The sequence below is a fragment of the Myodes glareolus genome, chromosome 11, assembly GCF_982192425.1.
Source record: "Myodes glareolus chromosome 11, mMyoGla1.1, whole genome shotgun sequence".
NCBI classification, from domain to species: Eukaryota; Metazoa; Chordata; class Mammalia; order Rodentia; family Cricetidae; genus Myodes; species Myodes glareolus.
In genome coordinates this window covers 73,821,300-73,844,089 of record NC_142036.1, presented here as the reverse complement: position 1 = coordinate 73,844,089, position 22,790 = coordinate 73,821,300, and positions in this window count along the sequence as shown.

The window sequence follows — 22,790 nt, the reverse complement described above, 5'->3', positions numbered from 1 at the left end:
CCTAGGTTGGTCCCATGCTGGCTCCCTAGCTGTTGGCCCAGAGTCAGAGAGTTTCCGCAAGCGCTCGTCAGCGGGTTTGCCTGTTTTGATCTTGGCCCCACATTCTTGGTCAAATAATTCCTCTCCCTCTCTTCAACAGGACTCCCAGAGCTCTGCCTAGGGCTTAGTTGTGAATCTCTGCATCTTCTTCCATCAGTTACGGGATGAAGGGTCTATGATGACAGTTAGGGGTATTCACTAATCTGATTACAGGAAAGGACCAGTTCAGGCACCCTCTCCACTATTGCTAGGAGTCTTAGCTAGAGTCATCCTTGTGGATTTCTGGAAGTTTCCCTAGCACCAGGTTTCTCCTGAAAGCATCTTCAACAAATGGTATTGTCATAACTGTTTGACAACATAGATCCATATATATCACCCTGCACAAAACTCAAGGCCAAGTGGATCAAAGATCACAACATAAATCTAGTTACCTTGCACTTGATAGAAGAGAAAGAGGGAAGGAACCTTGAATACATGGGTACAGGAGACCACTTCCTGAATATAACACTAATAATACAGACACTGAGATAGACAATTAATAAATGGGATTTCCTGGAAATAATCACACAGAAGCCATATTATTTAAAACATTGCTTGGCATATTCACTTCTTAGTGCCTAGCTCTTACATATTAATTTAACCCATTTCTATTAATCTCTGTATCACCACATGGCTGTGATTTACCGGATAAAGTTCCAGCGTCTGTGTCCGGGGCTACAAGGCTTCTCTCTTCTCTGCCTTCTTCTCCCAGCATTCAACTTAGTTTTCCCCGACTACCTCTATTCCCTGTGCAGGCCCAAGACACTAATTAACCAATGGTATTCGCAGAATAAAGAGGGGAATTCCACATCACTTATGCATGCAGCCACAGCCACTCTATGTTCTTTCGAGTAGCCACCCTGTACTATTCAGAGAACACTTTTGCAGAAGTGCTCCCTACTCTGGTTCTTAGAAGTTTTCTGTGCCCTTGTCTCCAATGACTCCTGAGCCTTAAGAGGAAAGGGCATGATGGGATTGTTTCATGTAGAGTTACTCCTTAATGTAAGCTACTTTTTAATATGCTTTTCCAAGTGGAATGGAGATAAATACATTTTGACAAGTCCCTAACTATATATACCCTGCATTTAAGGCCTCAGCTGCTACTCTAGTTATGATATAATTTAAGCCAGAAGAGCCAGGACATAGACTAATAGTTAACTTACTAGGCAGTGATCAATAACCGTTCTCCAGGATGGGGTTTCCGTGGGCGAAAACTATAATAATAACCAGAAGTATGTTAAGTTGTATGTTAAGTATGTTAAGTTGTATGTTAAGTATGTTAAGAAGTATGTTAAGTATGAAGTTGTCACTGCATTTTTCTGGTTTATTGCTGGCAATAATCTCTCGCCAAGCAGCAGGATGACAGTTTCTACTCAATAGAAGACAGACTCATCGGTCCACCTACCAGAGGCACCACTTAAGGCTCAGGGTTGTCTTAGTTGGGGTTTCTATTGCTGCGATGAAACACCATGACCAAAAGCATAATGTGAAGGAACAGGTTTGTTTGGTTTACACTTCCTCATCACAGTCTGTCACTGAGGGCAGTCAGCAGGGCAGGAACCTGGAGGGGGTGCTGCACATTGGCCTCCTCAGGGAAGCTTGCTCAGCCCTGGCCCCACCTGTAATGGACTGAGTCCTCCTTTAGCAGTCACTAATTAAGAAACTTCTCCACAGGTTTGATCATAGCCTGATCTTCTAAAAGCATTTTCTCTATCAAGGTTTCCTCCTCTCTGATGACTCTAGTTTGCGGTACGTTAACATAAGCAGAACACTCAGAAGCTCTAGAAATGACCAATAAATGAGTCCTTGAGCCTGTGGTTAGATTTAGGCCAGCTTCTCGTCCAGGCTTCTTCCCACATTCACTTTCAAATGGGAAGAAGAGGTACCATTGCTACCTAAGAACAAACTTCCTACTCTACATATATTTGGGGTTCAGTAATTATTAAATGTTAATGATCATAACTTCTTTTTCACTTATGTTATAGTGAGCATGTTCTTTGGCCACCCTGCCAGTGGTCTTCCCAAAGACCTGTATTCTACTCCATGTTGTGATCCTAAGGACCTCAGATTCTATAAATTCACTGATCTTTTCTGTGAAAAACATTTCTCTGGTGGGTGCTTTGTCCTTACATAACCCTGAATTAAAAAAAAAATCTCTGTGAAGACATACCCCAGAGAAAATGATTAGAGGTGAATAAAAGAGATGTTTTCCTTATACTGAGCTGACATAATTAGTACTCAGAGTCTAATACTGAATATATTGATTTACAAATGGCATGATGCAGCTATTCCACATCACCTAGCCCATTCTTTCATTGAATATAGAATTAATACATCACCGGTACAGTCATAGAAAATGTCTTATGAAGTATTGTTTACAATAGGAAATTGCTAAAAGTAATTAAATACTCTTACAAAGGAATTTTACTAAAGTGCAGCACATCAAAGTACATGTAAAGCTGGAAGAACTCATTTGTAATGAATAAATACTTACTAAGAAATTACCATGGACCATGACTTGTGTCAGGAGGTAGAACCAGTAGAGAAAAAAGTTGATGTGGTCTCTGTTCCTTTAGAGCTTGTACTCTGGTTAGTAAGGTAGATAATTACAAATAAACTCTGCTTCTTAAAGATGAGAGGGGAAACTGAATTCTATGATAGAAAAATATGAATGAGTTAGAGGGTGAAATGGAGGGAAACTTAAGCATACAACTAAATAGGGTGTGTAGAGAAAATACCTGAGATAATAAATTGAAACATTAGTAACAAGGGACAGAATTTCAAAATATAAAAGTAGCACAATGTTTCAGACAGTTGAAATAACAAACAATAAAGAGAAGGAGGTAGGAAAGTGGTGGGAGGTACCCACAAATGTCACATCTCCTCAGATAAGTTAAAATTTCAGGTTATTAGAAGAAAATTCTCTTATGAGAAAAAATTACTGTCTGTGATTTAATGTAAGAAAATAAATAAAGTAGGTATGTGTGGAGGCAGGATATTAGGATGTAAGGTGATTAGTCGCAATCAGTCATTTTATATATTTCAGTCATGAGGGGAAGACAGAATGGGTGAAAGTATAAGAGTAATGTTTTTATCATGTTATGAGTGCTTGAGTCCTGAATCTCAGCTCTCAGAATTTTAATTTTCATTAAAGAAAACCATTTACTCAAAAGGTATAAAAGAGAATCTATTAAAAATGGGAAGCAGAATTTTCAAGGAAAGGCTAAAAGTGCATAGATAATTAAATAACATGCAGACATGAATATTCTCTCTTTATAGTTAATATACTTCATTCTTTTTATTTGCCTTTCCACCTGGCAAAAACTGTAGTTTTAACATATGCAGAAAAACTGTGGAACTGACAAATACAAACAATTAAAAACATAATGAGATTTAAATAAGGATATATGTGTATATATATTTATGAGCAACCATATAAATCATGCTAAATGAGATTGCATTAGAATTATTGAAACAACTAAAGTTGCAAATGCAATATGACTCATTTCAACTTTATTTACAAATGAAACAAACTAAACTGAATGTCTTCCTAAAATAACTTTAGAAATGTTACCTTTTAAAGTGTTTCAGTTTTAAAACATATGGTCAGGTAGGAATTTTTAAATGAAAAGCAGAAGTCCTGTGCTGTCTTAATATAGATACAATAACTTGTCAGGTTTGAGTTGAAATATTTATATAAAACCTGAAACTGATCCAGTATTTTAAATGTTTGATTTCCAAAAATCATACAGCATAAGTAGTTCAAGGGCCAAATAACAAAGTTATGAATTGTTTTAATGTTTGCTTCTACAATTTCTATTCAGAGATATGACTTGGCCCAAGGGAATATTCCACCTGATTACAAAATAGGTCATAAAAATCAGAGATGGAAACAAACAAAACTCATGAAACAAGCTGAACAGATATATTATCAGACCCCTTTAAATTATCTGTTTCATACAGAATGGTAAAACGCTACCATCAGCCTGTAATGGTTAGTTTTTGTCAACGAGGCACAAACCTCGACTTGTCTGGGAAGAAGGAATCTCAACAGTTTGGACTACAAGCAAATCTGTTGGGTATTTTCTTGATTAATGATGGATGGGATAGAGCACAGGCCATAAGGGACATGTCATCCCTGGGTAGAGTGTCCTGGATGGTATAAGAAAGCAGACAGAGCAGTTAATGGGGATCAAGCCAGTAAGCAGTACTCCTCCATGGTCTTTGTTTCCATCCTTGCCTCCAGACTCCTGCCTTGATTTTCTTCCTGACTTCCCTAATAGATGAATTGTGATGGAGAAGGATAAGCCAAAGAAGTCATTTCTTCCTCTTCTGGCTTTCGGTCTTGGCCTTTATCACAGCAATAGAAACCAAACTAGGACACAAGTTTAAACAAAGAAACGTCACCTTGTAGTAAACAGAGGTTATTGCAGTGGCTTACAGCTGTACAAGATGCTAAGAAGTACAGGAGGCTTGAGGACTGAGTCCTAAACAAGGTATATGCATATCCCTTAAGGCTTAGGTACACTGCAGAAGGGCGGGTGGCAAAAGGTGTTAGAGCTGGAAGGTACCGGGGAGGAACCCCGAAATGCCATCTTCTAAGCTGAACACAGGCATGCTAGTCATGAACTCACAGCAGCTGTGATTACTGGCTTTAGACCAACACAGGTGAGGTCTGCTCAATACTCAGCTTTGGAGGAGAAAGGGGCTAATAGGGTCCTACCACTATTAACACATTCAATGAGACCAGGAGGCACAACACTCATGTGTACACACTGGTGGATGAGAGAGAAATAAAGTGAGAGGTAGAATAACCAGGAAACATCAGATACTAGCATGAAATTCTCAACAAACAAATTCAATTGACGGAAATAGGGAAATAAAGAAATTCAAACTAGCATAAAAATGTAGTAATATTCAGTATATTAGGAAACCGGTCAGGGCAATAAATAATCTCTCGGTTAATATTTTCAAGATTCAGTTTGCATAAGACTCCTTGGGTTTTTATTGAAAAGTTCCCTGATTCTACCTACTACCATAAAAGAAGCCAAGCCTCTATTGGGATGCCAGGTATATGCCTTTAAGAAAAATCCTGTAGCCTGAGTTCTAATATGGCTTAATAATGAATGCCCAGAGTCAGATACTGGGGAAGATGCTGAATAACCAGAAATACCAATGGGCAAAACCATGGCTACCTTACCTCTCAATTTCCCAACGAAAAGAGACTGAGTTCCTGTTTCCTCCTTTCTTATCACTTTCTCTCTCTGCCCAGCCATATCACTCTCTGTCTGCCTGTACAGAACACTAGACCTCTATGGTTAGCTAGTGGCTAGCTCTGCCCTCTGATATTCAGGCAAGCTTTATATGTACAAACAAGATATCACCACAAAATTTCCAAGTAACTTTGAAGTAAGTGATTATTTTACCTCTGCTAAAGAAAAAATATTGACAGACCAATTTCAAATTATAATTCAAACTATTACAAAGGAAACTTTCAAAAATTATTATTGCTCAAAAAACTGTATTCTAAGCAACAATATGTACTGAATGTACATTAAATTTTTGTAACATTAATGTAGTATATATCTTGGGAACAGAATTCCCAAGTCTTCAAACACAAACATGTGCCATTGGTTTTAGTCATTATACATTTCTCTTTGCTCTGAAGATGTGGGTCTACTTCACTGTAATAAAGGTTTAGGGTCAGAGCTGTGAGAGAGCAGGAAGGACTAGATACTTGTGATATCACTTTAAGTAGAATTGCAGATTGGGAGTCATTCAAATGAGATCCTTGTGATACTCGCAAGAGTGCCATAACATGAAGTATTTAAAAATAAGTTTAATTCATACAATTTCCATGTGGTTATTTCAGGGTTTAAGCTAGCCAGGCGCTGGGAACACAGCCTGCCGCTCCTCCATACTACAGATTGGTGCCCATTGTCTAGAGGTATGAACTGCAGAATAGACATTGTGAACTCTCCTGTAGGCATGGGCTAATTGCTATTCCTCAAATCTAGAAATTTGCACTTGCCACAAGGGACATGTGGCTTCTGTACTTGGCACGTGGACTGATGTCACCAGGAGTCTATTCCTAATTTGACCTGAAACTTGAAAGTGGTTATGAAATTCTACTATTGGAAAAAACAGTTCATTTGTCCAACCAGTTTCCAGAGATTTTTATTTCTAACCATACATCTTAAGAAAGATAAATGCAGATCAAATAGTAATTTATTATCCTAGTAGTCATCAAAAAGTCATATATGTTAAAACACTCTGAAATGAGATATTCCTATAAGGAAAAAAATAAAACTACCTAATTGACAGTATGAATATTAATAACATTTTGAAGTTGTATTTGGACATATATCTAAATAAGCAATTTTACTGAAACTTTCCCTCTTTTGTTTTCCTTGTTGTTTATATGTTTTACAATACAGTTACTAGAGCTTTTGAAATTAAAAAATGGTTTGCATGATATTTGTATTGTATACGCTACTTTCAAAAACCTATTGCTTATGTATTTTTCTTGTTTTAGCCTTGTTTTTTTTTTGCCATTGCACTGTACAGAGTTGGGAAAGAGTTGTGAAATTTAACTATTATTATTAAAAATCATGATAGTTTGAATTGGCCCCTATAACCTCAGAGAAGTGGTACTACTAGGAGGCATGAGTGTATTGGAGTGGTTATGACCTTGTTGGAGGAAGTTTCTTATTGTGGGGGAGAGCTTTGATGTTTCATAAGCTCAGGACACAGTCCTCTGTCTTAGGTAAGATAATATCCTTTGGGGCATTTTGATGGAATTGAAGATTAGATAGTTATAATTATAGTTTTCCTTAATTATGATAAAAGATAAAATAATTCTTGCTTGATACCTGTTTTTTATATGTATTTTTTCTATGTTAAGGTAAAGACAGGAAAAGGGAGATGATGTGGTAAGTCCTTCTGTATATGTGTTGCTTTTATTGGTTAATTAATTAAGAAGCTGATTTGGCCTGTGATAGGGGAGAGTAGAGTTAGATGGGAAAAGTAACTGAATTCTGGGAGAAAGAAGGCAGAGTCAGTGAGAAGTTTTGTAGCCACCATCAGAGACAGACATGCTTGAACCTTGCTAGTAAAATACAAGCCTTGTGGTAAAATATAAAATAATGGAAATGGGTTAATTTTAAATAGAAGAGCTAGTTAGAAACATGCTTAAGCTATTAGCCAAGCAGTGTTCTAAATAATATAGTTTCTGTGCAATATTTAGGGTCTGCTCAGCCAGTAATGAATGATCAGCCTCTGTCAACAACTTCCATTAAACTCAGCTTTATATACACACACAACGTAAGACAGCTACAGAACAATCATAGGGGAACCCTAAGATTTAAGTATTAGTGTGGCTGATTAGCCAAATATGAAGAAAAGCAGAATAATCAGACAATCTGATTTCATTTCATAAAGTATATATATATCTTCTCACATATTGTTGCCATATCCCTATATTTGCAATATAATATATGTATTTGAATGTGAATAAATATGTATATTGAATATATATATGACATAGTTTAAAAATATGTCTCATCAGGACCTAGACTGAATATATATATACATATATATGTATATATATTATCAAATCATCAATTTCAAAAATATTTAATGAATATTTAATGAATGTTTGATGTTATTATTATAATCATATTCTAACTTCTGACCCTTCTTTATTCTGTCTTACATTTACTTTAAAAAATGCTCACCTATCAGAATAAGCTATAAACAGGATTAGTACAGCATCTGGCAGATATTTATTGGCTATGTGAAATAAGACAGATGGGCATAGAAGCTTCAAAAATCTGTTTTTTATGTCCTGGAATGACAATGAATAATGGGTAAAATATTACACTGAGTAGCAATCACTCTGCATTTGAGAAGAATATAGAAGTGGGCATCTTAAAGCTGCCCCTCAATAGTTCTTTCTCTATCAGAATCCTCACTTACATGATAAAATTTTATTTGAAAAGCTGATCACTATAGTTTTCATCCTTTTGAATAAACAATGAGAGTGGTTAAAGTGCCTTATATACATATTATTATTCATATTTAATAACTTTACTCTGCCAGTGTTATGTACAAGTCGAAAGACCATAGTGAAAGGTATGTATATTATACATATTATATGCATGTTATACATTTACAGAAAACAGAGAATATATAACATAATCTCATTGTCATAAACTATAATTCATCACTTATATTTGCCATTTAAGCCTTCACTGTCATTGTTATCTTTTGGCCTGTGTCCTTAGTGTTTCAGCATCTAGCTAGACCATGTCATTGCTATTTCTCCACAAAGGTTGCAATCTCTGGTAACCCCCATTGTTTTATGAGCTAATACAAACTTGGCGTACCTAAAATCATTTTGGATCCATTGTCAAACTTCCAAAATGAATGAAAATGTGTGCTGTTTCTACTGTACTAACAATACACGCAGACAGTTGTACAGATTGCAGAAGCAAGGATATACTAAGTTTGGAAGTCTCAAAGACACCAGAAAGTGAAAAGATCTCTCATGTTCTTTAATAGGTAGAATTAACATAGAAAAAAAGGCAATCTTTCCTAAAGCAATGTACAACTTCAATGTAATGCCCAGCAAAATTCTTCACAGATCTCAAAAGAACAGTACTCAACTATTTATGGAAAAGCAAACAAACAAACAAACAAACAAACAACAACAACAAGCAAAAAAACCCACCTAAGATGGCAAAAACAAACCTGTACAACAAAAGATTTTCTGGAGGCATCACAATCCCTGACTTCAAACTCTACTACACAGCTACAGTACTGAAAAGAGCCTGGTATTGGCATAAAAACAGATAGGAGGACCAATGGAAGTGAATAAAAGACCCGGATGTTAATCCACACACTTTCAAACACCAATTTTTGACAAAGACGCAAAAAGTATTAAATGGAAAAAAAGAAAGAATATTTAACAAATGGTGCCTAATTGGATATCAACATTTAGAAAAATGAAAATAGATCCATATCTATCACCATGCACAAAACACAAGTCCAAATGATTGAAAGTCCTTAACATAAAGAGAGTCAGGGAGGGGAGCAGAGAAAAATTAGAGCTCAATAAAAATCAATAAAAATAATTTTTTTAAAACAATAGCCATCTTAACAAAAACAGTCTAGAGAATCAACACAATATCCATCAAAATTCTAACCCAGATTTGGAAAAGACAATTCTCAACTTTATATGAAAAAGCAAAACTTTCAGGATATCTAAAACAATCCTGCACAATAAAATAACTTCTGGAGGTCCCACCATTCCAAACTTCAAGTTATAATTCAAAGCTATAGCAATAAAAATAGAAAGCATGTTACTGTCATAAAAATAGACACAGATCAATGGAATTAAATTGAAGATATAGACATAAATCCACACACCTATGGACACCTGATTTTTGATAAAGAAGCCAGTAATGTACAATGGAAAAAGAAATCATCTTCAACAAATGATGCTGATCCAACAGAATGTCTGCATATAGAAAATGCAAATAGATTAATTTTTATAGCCCTGCACAAAATTCAACTTCACGTGGATTAAAGGCCTCAACATAAAACTGGAAACACTGAACCTGATAAAAGAAAAGTGGAAACTATCTTTGAACTTATCGGCATAGAATACTGTCTGAATTGAAACATTAGCATAGGCACTAAGATCCACTCATAAAACTGAAAATTTTTCTGCGTAGTGAATTTACAGTCATTTGAACAAGGCAACTTACACAATGGGAAAAGATTTTTAACAATTTCTACATCTGATAGATTAATACACAAAATATTTAAAGAACTGAAGAAACTCCTTAATATTCCAATTTAAAAATGGGTAAAAAAAAGATTCTCAACAGAAACTAGATATTTAAAGAAATAAAGAAACAAACAAATGTTCCAATTTAAAAGTGGGGTAGAGATCTGAACAGAGACTTTTTGATTAATAAAATGTCCAACATTCTTAACCATCACTAAAGTACAAATCAAAACAACTCTGAGATTTCATTTTACACCTGTCAGAATGGCTAAGATCAATAACATAAGAGACAACTCATGTTGGAGAGGATATGGAGTAAAGGAACCACTCCTCCATTGCTGGTGGGAGTGCAAACTTGTACAGCCACTATGGAAATCAGTGTGCCCATTCCTCATGAAGGAGTGAATCAATTTTCCTTGAAATCGAGCTATACCACTCTCGTGCATATACCCAAATGATGCTCCAAACTATCCCAAAGACTCAACCAATTTCTTGCCACTTTAATCAAAGTAGTTCTAAACTGGAAACAACCTAGATGTCCCTCAACACAATAATGGATAAAGAAAATGTAGGAATTTACTCACGTCCTCTGCTGTCTATAAAAATATTACATCATGAAATTTGCAGGCATATGAATTGAACCATCTATAATAATACTGAGTGAGGTATCTTAGATCCAGAAAGACAAATATTGCATGTATTAACTTAAATGTGGATATTAGCTGTTGAATAAAATAAACAAGTTGTCGAACAGAGTCCCAGAGCAGTTAGACATAGCACAAACATTTAGCAGGGACACACTGATCTCCCTGGAGAGGAAATTAGAATAGATTTGATGGGTGGATGGGAGATGGGTGGAAACAGAAACAGGAGGATCACTTGAGGGTGTAGATGAAGCTGACAGAGAAAATTGTGGAGAAAAACAGCAAGAAGAGAGGAGCATTCGAGACGTGGTTTGGAAATCTAGTGCTGTGGAAACTTCCTTAAGTATATGACAGTGATCCTAAAGAAGAATGACTGGCCAGAAATTATATCTTGAAGATTGAAATGGAGATAAATGGGAGGAACTATGTGAAGTTGGAAACACTGAGCCTTTAATGCTAGTGAGTGTTCTTAACTAAAAGCAGTATGGTTTTATTTTTTAACCTGGAAGAGGTCTACCTACCACATTCCATTATCATCTGAAGAAATTAACCATAAATTGCCCTGATGAAGTTGACCTGTGATACTTTGCTGTGACCTTTCAGAATCTACCCCAGCACATCAGACAGATGCATTCAGGTCCCACCCTTCCCATTAAAGTGAATTTCATAGCCCGTGAAAATGGATGCTACACTCCAAACACTCACTGAGCTTTCTTATTCATATAGTTAAATTTCTGAGGAAAATATGCAAGAATTGAAACATGAATTTGGATGAAACTGACTTTATTGGTATAACCTTTCAATAAGAGACTATTTTGCACTCAATGTGGCAGTACGAGGAGTTATAAATACCTTTAACCCTTTTTGTTGTTGTTCATTTTGTTGCTGAAAGATGAAGCAAGAACATTATCAACAGGGAGAAAGTTAAAAGTGCCCAATATGACTTGATTAAAGGTAGAGGAACGAACTTAATGTCTCAGAATAAGAATTCTTTTATTTTTATTTTTTAAAACATTCTTTTCCCATTTAGATACTAAACCCAGTTCCCACTCCCTCCTCTCCTCCTGTTCCTCTCACTTTTTTCCTACACCCCCATTACACCTCTCTCCATTCACTTCTTTGAGAGAGTAAGGCTTTCCATGGTGAGTCAACAAAGTCTGACACATCACTCTGAGGCAGGACCAAGGCCCTCCCCCCATATCTAGGCTGAACAAGGTATCCCTCCATAGAGAAGAGAAGGGGCTCCAAAATGCCAGTTCATGCACTAGGGAAAAATTATGCTTCCACTACCACTACCAGTGATCCCACAAACTGCCCAAGCCGCACAACTCACCCACATTTAGAGGGCCTAGTTTGGTCCTATGCAGGTTTACCCGCTGTCAGTCCATAGTCACTGACAAGAAGTTCTTAGAGTGCATTTCAACTAAGACTAGTCCACCTAGCAGGATCAAGATAACGCACCACTGGTCATACCTGTGAGAAATACGTTTGTGCTTTCATGAGTTTCAGCATTTTTGAAGATCTCTGGGATAACTCCATGGGACAGATCCTGTAATAGGAACAATGACTAAATCAGGGAAGTCAATTTGTCTCTGGAGTAAGTGTTGAGATTGTTTGGTGGGAGTAATATGAGTAAAGGTCAAGTGACTCACTTGTCAGGGACAATGTTTATGGACTAAATGTGGGCTTTCCTCAGACTTGTGTGCTGAGGTCTTAACTACCAAGTGTGAAAGTGTGTGGGTTTCACACCTTCAGGCGTATCAAGTTAGTCAAGATAGCGAGGCTGGAGTTCCCATGCTGGGATTGATGCCTTCATTAGAAGAGACAGCAATACAAATATATCTTTCTCCAAGCATGTGCAAACAAGAAAAGTTATATAAGCACACAGTGAAAAGGGACCATTTAAAAGCAAGGGTTGATGGAGCTAACTATCATCAAGAACCCAATCTGCCAGACCTTACTGTAAACTTTCTAACCTTCAAAATTCTTATAAATATCTATTGTTTATTCCATGCAATGCATAGTATATTGTTATAGGAATCCATCTGACTAAGACAGACTGGTGTGTTTGAAGCTGAAATAGAGCCAGAGAAGCATCAGACTACTATAATTCAGAGACCTTTGGATTAAGTATTACTAATAGTGGTCTCAAACAACACGAAATGGGTAGAAATCTGACTACTTCCTTGATCTGTGTAAGTAGAAATTGTCAAAATTATATGAACAAGGAGCCCCTCAGTCTCCTTGAGGAAAGACATTTATATGCTACCAAAAAATACGTATTTTTAATTTATATAAATGCAAATTATATAATAGTTCATTTCAGATGTCGTTTATACAATATAATATATAATTAATAGTTATATGATATGTTACTATTTTATATTGGTATATAATATATATTAAATATTAAAAATTGTCCTTGTCATCTCCAGTGGTATATATTTTCTATGTCCCAAATAAAACCACCCTATAAATAATTAGTTAACCAGTGATGTGAGATTCCCCTCTGTATGCTGTGAATATATTTCATTACCATTGATTAATAAAGAAGTTGCTTTGGCCTATGGCAAGGAAGAATATAGATAGGTAGGAAAACTAAACTGAAGGTAGGGAGAAAGAAGGCAGAGTCAGGTAGACACCATATAGCTGCTGAAGAAGAAGGATGCTGGAAGCTCACCAGTAGGCCATTGACTTGAGGTGACACACAGATTGATAAAAATGGGTTAATTTGAGATGTAAAATTTAGCTAAAAATACACCTAAGCTATTGACTAATCAGTTTTGCAATTAATATAGTTTCTGTGTGATTATTAGAGTCTGGGCAGCCAGGCAGCGAACGAGCATCTCTGCTTAAAAACCAAAACTTTCAAGAGCTACTGGATACTGTTTCCAGGCATACACTACTTCCAGGAGTCCAAAATGATAATTGTTACACACAATACAATGCAAGAGTTATAGGGGACAGGAGCAATGAACTTTAGATCATAGTGGTACCCATAAAACACTGAACCCATTACTTGGTTAGTTTCCAGTTTGGGAATATGTGATTGGAGTATAACAGCTTAGCAGGTGAAAGACTTACAACATCAGTTCTCTGTCCGATAGAATGAAAACACTTCGGTAAGATAATCACTGGCAGTCAGTGATACAGATTTCACTGAAGCAAACAATGCAAAGGCAAAGCTACCTTTCGAGAGGAATGAAAAAGCTTAGTGTAGCTATCGAGGATTTGAAAGACGCAGAAATGGTGAAATCCATCACATCCTCTTTCAATTTAGCTATTTAAACAAGAATGAAAGATAATGAATCTTGTACATGACAGTGGATTATTGTGAGCTTTACAAGGTACTGACTCCAATTACAGCTTCGGTGCCAGATGTGGTGCTATTGCTTCAAGAAACAATTATGCCCTCTGTTTTGATCAGTAAGTAATCTGGTACTGAGAGACAACCTAGTCCATTGCTATAAAGCTTTAGATAGAATGCAAACCTTTTAATCATAGCTGCTAGAGGTTTCTTTTCAGCCAATGAGTTCATATTCACTGCCTTACCCCAGAGGAAGGTCACCTCTCTAGCTATATATCACAAGCTAGTTTTCCGGAGTCCTAATCATATCTCCATTTCAAAATATTCATACTTTCCCATTGTCTTGATTGAGTTATAAGCACTGGGGCCAATGAGTAAAAAGTAGCACCTTCTAACTTACTAGTAAGGTATTTTTATGTTTGAGAATAAAAAATAAATCTGGCAAAATTTCAGCAACCTTCTATTTTAGCAAAATTTCTAAGGATCTAGTAATGCATGGTGTTAAATTATTTTTAAATGTTCTAGAGTACTGTTTATATCTACTATGTCCTATAAATAAAATTTAAAAATGAAGTAAAGAATATAGTGGTCTTCTGGTTTTCAGAGGTAACCTATATCTCACTTAGGTGTGTTATTTTAGTTATTTGTCTACTGACTCAAACATTGCTAGGGAGTGTAACCTATAACAAGCAAAAGATCTTGAACACTCCCTAGGTGTCACAAATCCTCTGCTGAAACAGAGAACAGCAACCAAATCCCACAGCTGGTAAAGAGTCCGGACACTCTCTTTGCATCAGCATTAATAGTATAAGGGGCCACGCCCAAGTGGGCAGGTAACTTAAAGACTACTGGCTGTAGAATTTCTTACAGCATTAAAAGACAACTGTTTCATTCTTTTTTTTTAGTGTTTGTACCTTTATGAACAGCATTCATTAATCATTAATCAGACTCACAGCTATTTGCAAATCGATACAATTGCCTCCTGAAGAACTGTGAATGCAACTACTGATGGTCAACTTGACAATATCTAGAATAATCTAGAAGTCAATTCTCTGGAAACACTTGTGAGGAATTTTCTTGTTAGATCAACCTGAAATGAAAATTTTTACCCTAAATGTGGATGATACTTCCCAGTGATTATTCAGATATAAGAAAGTCCAGGGAGGAACCTTTGGGTTTTGACATGCTTGGCTTCATATCTTGCTGGTTAGTTCCTATACCCTGTTGATGCCTCTTCTTTTGTTGGTAGCACTGGTGCTGCCATGCTTTGTTGGCATAAGAACTTACTCTCATTGTGTTTCCAACGTAGAGTAAAGACTAGTCATTCTGACTCCCACAGGTCTTCAAATCATGTTGGAAGTGTTGGGCATTCAGAACTGTGGACTGAGCAGCTACTGATTCTCAGTCTCTCTAGAGTAAAGAGTATCGAAACTGAATTCCATAAGCCAGTCTAATATATATGTATGAGTGTGTGAGTGAGTATGTGTGTGTGTGTGTGTGTGTGTGTGTGAGAGAGAGAGAGAGAGAGAGAGAGAGAGAGAGAGAGAGAGAGAGAGACTATATATGTTTTCATTCATTCTACTAGTTCTGCTGTCTGGTTCTTAAGTGTAAAGGAGTTATAAATTAGATAAGACTGGAAGAGAATCTGTGCTGCCTTAAAAGGAATTTGCCCCAGATGTGTGCTTCCAGGTGAAATCATGTTGTAAATCAAGCTGCTTCTCCCTTCTTGATTGCCTAGCATATCTATTCGGGATTTTCTGACTGGTCCTCTGGTCCACACATGTGTTCTAGTTTTTGAATTATATGATTCCTCTGTACTTGTTAGGACCAGATTTTAACACAGGTCTGTACAGGGTAAACCAACAACCATTACAATTTGATCCTTGAACGAGTTTTCACGGGTGTCTGCTTTGTGAATATACGCAATATGAATCTTTCAGAAATGGATATGTTGCCCATGCTTCAATCCCATCACTTATATTGAGGCTAAGTCAAAAGAACTCCATTTGAAACTGGAAGGCTGATCCACATAAGACCTAGATGTATAGCTTGTAGTTGATCCCTTTCCAAGCCTGTGTAAAATCTTGCATTGCATCTCCTATACCAACAAAAATAAAAGGCAATAGATAAAAGAAGGACAATGCTGTGGGACAACGGTTCTGTACTTTGCAAAGATTTGTCATTTGTATTTTAATAAAAGGCTGATTGTCCAGTAGCCAGGGAGGAAGTAGAAGCAGGGTGACAGGAACAGGAGAATTCTGGAAAAAGTAAAAAGTCAGTCTGCAGTAGTCATCCAGATGCAGAGGAAGCAAGATGAGAATGCCTTGCTGATAAAAGGTACCAAGCCACATGGCAAACAGACAAGATTAATGGTTTAATGTAAGATGTAAGAATTAGTTAATAACAAGCCTGAACTAATAGGCTAACCTGTAGACTTCTGTGTGTTTCTTTTGTAATATATGTTTTCTGGACCCAGCAGAACTGCTATGGGACAGGCAGGACAGAAACCTCTGTCAACAGGACAGGACAGGAAAAATAAAGAGACAAGAAACCTTTAACCACAGTGGATGCCTTTTTATCTTATGCACTTCGAGTAGTTAGCTTGCTCATTTGTGCATTAATTTTATTTTTGAAGTTATTTGAAGCCATTCTTAAAATCAGTGATAAAACACTGGCCAAAAGCGATTAGAGTAGGAAAGAGTTTATCAGGACAGGAACTCCCAGGAGAAACCTGGAGACAGGAACTGGGGCAAAGACCATGTAGGAACACTGCCTCCTCTCATACCTCTCATAGCTGGCTCAGCCTGCTGTCATAAAATCCCAGGGCCATCTGTCCATGCATGTCATTGCCCGTAATGGGTTTGACCCTCTTACATCAATTAGCTATCAAAAAATGCCCCAGAAGTATGTCAACAGGACAATGTGATAGAGACGATTTCTTAATTGTTATTTCCTCTTTCTGGGTATGTCTAGCTTTGCATTAAGTTGACAAGAACTAACAAGAATAGCATTTCAATATCTTTTTAAATATAGAGTTATTTAGATTGACTTCTAATATTCTATATACTTCAGTTTGTGCCTAATAAATTTCCCATTATATAAGGAATCAACAGCTTGCTGGGCTTAGAGAATTCTATCAGCAAATAAGTGAAGAATCCAGGGGAAACAGATGACTGAAAAAAGGAATATTTGATGATCGTCTAATCTTGTTGAACACTCTTGCTTTCCCACACTCTGTGCTGGGAACATCTTCAGCATTTAATGTTTTCCAATCGCCATACACTTCTTATAGGCTTGCTTCCTAAAGGTCTAAAATTCTCATGACACAATCATTATTTTGGTTTGAAATTTTCTACTTCTTTATAAAACACACATATAATTTAAAGAAATACTGCAATTTAATGGTAGCAAAAATCTTCTTACATTTGCAAATGTAAGCAAATCAGTTAATTTTTAGCTTAGATGTGAGACACTTTACTGGTTAGATGGTGGGCATTAAGATCTTGTGGTCATCTCTAAATGGAGTAACATCAGGAGGTTGGCAAAATAGACACCTTAATGTGGAGAAAATGAAAAAAGACGCTATCTATGAATTTATCCTCACTTACACAGCCAGCCATCATGGGTCTTTTTTTGCCTTTGGTTTCATGTTTTGAATATTCATTAATAATTTTCAAATGAAACTACAGAAAGGGACAAAAAAAATGTTGTCCTTGAAATATTTATCTTCAGTATCGGAGATACCAGAAAACTTTAACAAGAGTCCCTTGGCTGTTCTTACACAATTATTTGGACTATATTAATTTCTCTGTGGTATATGAATATTATCAGATGATGCTTGTGGGTAACATGACAGCAGGAGACACAGAGCAAACAGGAAGGGTAGTACATACATGAGGTAAATGAGTCTCAGGACAGCAAAGAGATGAATAGAAATGAGTTAATTAAAGTTATACGAGATAGATAAAAGCAAACCTAAACTATTAGCTAAGCATTATAATTAATATTAAGTCTCTGTGTGGTTATTTGGGAGTGACTGGTGGGACAAAAAACCCTACCATACATTGTATCTTACATCTTATGTCCCCTATTTTATCTTTGTTGCTGACAGAAAGCCAGACAACATGAATTTTTCCATATGATCTTAAAAGTACATGGACAAAGACTCTCATACAATGAAGAAATAGGAGACTATGGGCAAATGGTTTCTATTTCTGTCTCTGAGTGAGTCACATTGAAATATGAATTCTTCATAAGCCCCATAGATTCCTGGAAAGTTGATCAGAATGTAGCCTCTAAATTTATAACTTATTCAAATTAATTCTCAGTCTCTGCTTATTTCATTCTTCTCATACATTGTAAGTAACACCTGAGGTTATTTCCCAATGGTAATGATTACATTAAGCTACTGTCTCTGAATGTTTGGATTTTTTTAAATGTTTATTTATTTTTTAAATAATCTTATCATAAATCTTATGGTAATAGGATTCCTAGGAAGCATATCTTCAGAATAAACACCTAAAAATGATCACTCATCAGTCAGTAATAAGCACCTAATTGCTGACAGTAAAAATATGTAATGAGAGTAAGACCCAGCAACATCACAATTATATCGAGTGTAATATCTGATGGGTTTCGATAGGGAATATGAAGGGTTCCAAATAGCAGCTCATACACTGGTGACACATATTGGTGGGGGGCTTACAGCAACAACTACCAAACTGTGACAGATAGTCTGACTATATTTACTTTTACTTACACAAAAAAAAATGTAAGGAATTATATCTCTTCTTATGTAGAAAGGGAAATTAAAAATCTTTCGCCATATTTCTTACAAAAATTGATGCTATGAGGAAAGATCTGCTTGCTGTTGGACTAATTATGTGGTGCCTGTCTTTTGTAGTAAGACAGAATGCATAAACAGCAATTTTACATGCAAATGAAATTTATAACATTATTGTAACTAACTTAGAATTGTCCCTGTTAGAACCAATATCAAAAACAATATATTTAAATTATCACACAGTTTATCACTTAAATATATACTTTAAAATTATAATTTTTTATCCAAATGTTAAACTTTTTAAGAGAAATTAATTGATCAATAGTTTTATTTTGTGCTTTTTCTAAACACTTTGTTTGACTACAATGTTTTTTTTGAGTTGTGTTTTATGATAATCTTTAACTATGATTACATACATGAGAAGTTCGTCATAACTTCCCTTTATCCCTTGAATGTTCTAACTCAGATAAAATACAAGCAGATAATTTCTTGATTTGACTTTCTGGACTTTCATAATGCCATATATATGAGGTGGTTATTCTCAACAAATATTTTATTTATTAAAACAATGTTTTGCAAGTGCAAGGTTCAGCTGTAGAAAAGACATTCTGATTATCCTGAAGACCTCTGCATTTACTACCAAGGAATTACTGAACTCCTACTTGCCTGTCTTTGTGTTCAACTTTTATTGGCAACAGATGTAGTATTTATAGTAAAGTCTATCACCGTTTATTAATGTTATACATTAGAGATATTTGATGCTCTAAAAATGATATGCTAAAATATGCTAAGGCATTTTAAAGTATAACAAGAAAAATGAACTGACAATTTATTAATCACATTTCTTGTTTCATAATTATAGATGATAAACCTTGAATAAAACAATGTAAATATATCAATTTATTTAGCATAATTATGGAAACCACTTATAATGATAGCTCCAGAATGATTATTTCACTAAATTTTTATCTAAATTACAAGTTTTTTTACATTTTTCTTTTCTTTGAAATTTAGAGTAGTCTTTACTAATAAATCATACAGTTAGAAGAAAGCAAACGCAGTAATATTCTGAATGTTCATATTGCCATAATCACAATCTACATTGGATATTGTAGTAAAGTATGATTTTAAAAGTTTTATGATAAGTATGCCAATGTCTTGAAGACAAAACAGATAAAATGATATCACAGAGTTCTCATATAATAAAGTAGTGCACTATGATATATACACCAATACCTTTGCCTATCTAAATAAACAACCCCATTTTATGCTTTCATGTTATATTTTAATGGTTGTATAATATTTTAATATTTTGAGGAACTGGCTGAGAAGTTCTATCCAGAGAGGTGAGTGGGTGCTCGCCTGGGCTCTCTGTCCCAGAAGAGAGCACAGCCCCTCCCCCGTCAGCTTCTGTGGCAGGGTCTTCCGTGTTCCATGGGACCCCTCCCTACCCCCACTGCTGCCGTCCTTTTGTCTCCTGGGTCCTGGAAATACCAGCTATCCCTGCTGCAGTGCTGAGGAGTTCTATCCAGAAAGTGCTGAGGAGTTTCATCCAGAGAGGAAGAGATGGGCAGGCGCCAATTCAAGAATTCCTCCAACAACCTGAAAGGCAACATGACATCTCCAGAATCCAGGGATCACGAAACTAGAAGAATTGAACACCCTACTCCAGAAGAAATAGAAGAAATTGACTCTAAGCGAATCTTTATGAAAATAATAGAGGAACTTAAACAGGAGGTGAAAATCTGCCATAAAGAAATGGAAGATAAGTATAACAAAAAGATTCAGGAAATGAGTAAAGAAATGGAAGAGAAATATACCAAAAGGTTTGAAGAAATGAGTAAATCCGTAAATGAAATTCTGGGAAACCAAGAAAAAACAATCAAACAGGTAATGAAAACAGTTCAAGATTTGAAAACTGAAATGGAGTCAATGAAGAAATCACAAGCCGAGGGCCGGCAGGCTATGGAAAATCTAGGTAAACGAACAGAGACTTCAGAAACAAGCTTAACCAACAGAATACAAGAGATAGAAGAAAGAATCTCAGACTCTGAGGACACCATAGAGAAATTAAACACTCTGACCAAAGAAAACAGCAAATCCAACAAATTCTCACCATAAAACGTTCAGGAAATGTGGGACACAATAAAAAAAAACCAAATCTAAGAATAATAGGGGTAGAAGAAGGAGAAGAATTGCAGATCAAAGGTCCAGAAAATATATTCAACAAAATTATAGAAGAAAACTTCCCCAACCTAAAGAACGATATCCCTATGAAGGTTCAAGAAGCATACAGAACACTGAATAGGCTGGATCAAAAAAAAAAAATCCCCTCGCCATATAATAATCAAAACACAAAACATTCAGAGTAAAGAGAGACTATTAAGAGCTGCAAAGGAAAAAGATCAAGTAATTTATAAAGGTAAACCTATCAGACTTACACCAGACTTCTCTATGGAAACCATGAAAGCCAGAAGGTCCTGGATAGAGGTACTGCAGAAACTAAGAGACAATGGATGCAAGTCCAGACTACTTTACCCAGCCAAACTATTGTTCACTATGAACGGAGAAAACAAAATATTCCAGGATAAAAACAAATTTAAACAATACGTAACTACAAATCCAGCCTTACTGAAAGAATTAGGAGGCAAATCACAACCCAAGGAATCCAACATTCCTAACACTGCCTACAATAACTCAGGCATCTAGCGACCCTTCACAAGCAGAATTTAAAAAAGGGAAAAACATACACTCCACTACCCGCCCCCCAAAAAATAACCGGAGTCAACAACCACTGGTCATTAATATCACTTAATATCAATGGACTCAATTCACCTATAAAAAGGCACAGACTTAGAGATTGGATACGAAAACAGGATCCAACATTCTGCTGTTTACAAGAAACACACCTCAACCACAAAGACAGACATCTACACAGAGTAAAGGACTGGGAAAAGGTTTTCCAAGCAAATGGACCTAAGAAACAAGCGGGTGTGTCCATTCTAATATCTAACAAAATCGACTTCAAACTAAAATCAATCAGAAGTAATGGAGATGGACATTTCATACTCATAACAGGAACAATTCATCAGGAAGAAGTCTCAATCTTGAATATCTATGCCCCTAATATAAAGGCACCCACATATGTAAAAGAACTCTTCTAGAACACAAGATAGTCATCAAACCACACACACTAATAGTAGGAGACTTCAACACTCCTCTCTCACCAGTGGACAGATCAATCAGACAGAAACCTAACAGAGAAATAAGAGATTTATTGGAGGTACTGAATCAAATGGACTTAACAGACATCTATAGAATACTCCACCCAAATAGGAAAGAGTATACCTTCTTCTCTGCAGCTCATGGAACCTTCTCGAAAATTGACCACATACTTGGTAACAAAGCAAACTTCCACAGATACAAAAAATATTAGTAACCACCTGTGTCTTGTCAGATCACCATGGATTAAAATTAGAATTCAACAGCAATGGTACACCCAGGAAGCCAACAAACTCATGGAAGTTGAACAGTCAACTACTAAATCACCCCTGGGTCAAGGAAGAAATAAAGAAAGAAATTAAAGTCTTCCTTGAATATAATGAAAACAAAGACACCACGTATTCAAACCTATGGGACACAATGAAAGCAGTGCTAAGAGGAAAGTTCATAGCACTAAGTGCCCACCTAAAGAAAACGGAGAAAGCACACATTGGAGACTTAACAACACACTTGAAAGCTCTAGAAAAAAAAGAAGCTGATTTACCCAGGAGGAGTAGAAGACTGGAAGTAATCAAACTGAGGGCTGAAATCAACAAAATAGAAACACAGAAAACAATTCAAATAATCAATGAAGCAAAAAGCTGGTTATTGGAGAAAATTAACAAGATTGACAAACCCTTATCCAAACTAATCAAATGGCAGAGAGAGAACTTGCAAATTAATAGGATCAGAAATGAAAAGGGGGACATAACCACAGACACAGAGGAAATTCAGAGAATCATCAGATCTTACTACGAAAGTTTATATGCCACAAAGTTGGAAAATGTAAAAGAAATGGACATTTTTTTAGATAAGTACCATATACCAAAGATGAACCAAGACCAGGTGAACAATCTAAATAGACCTGTTAGTCGTGAAGAACTAGAAGCTGTTATCAAAAATCTCCCTACGAAAAAAAGCCCA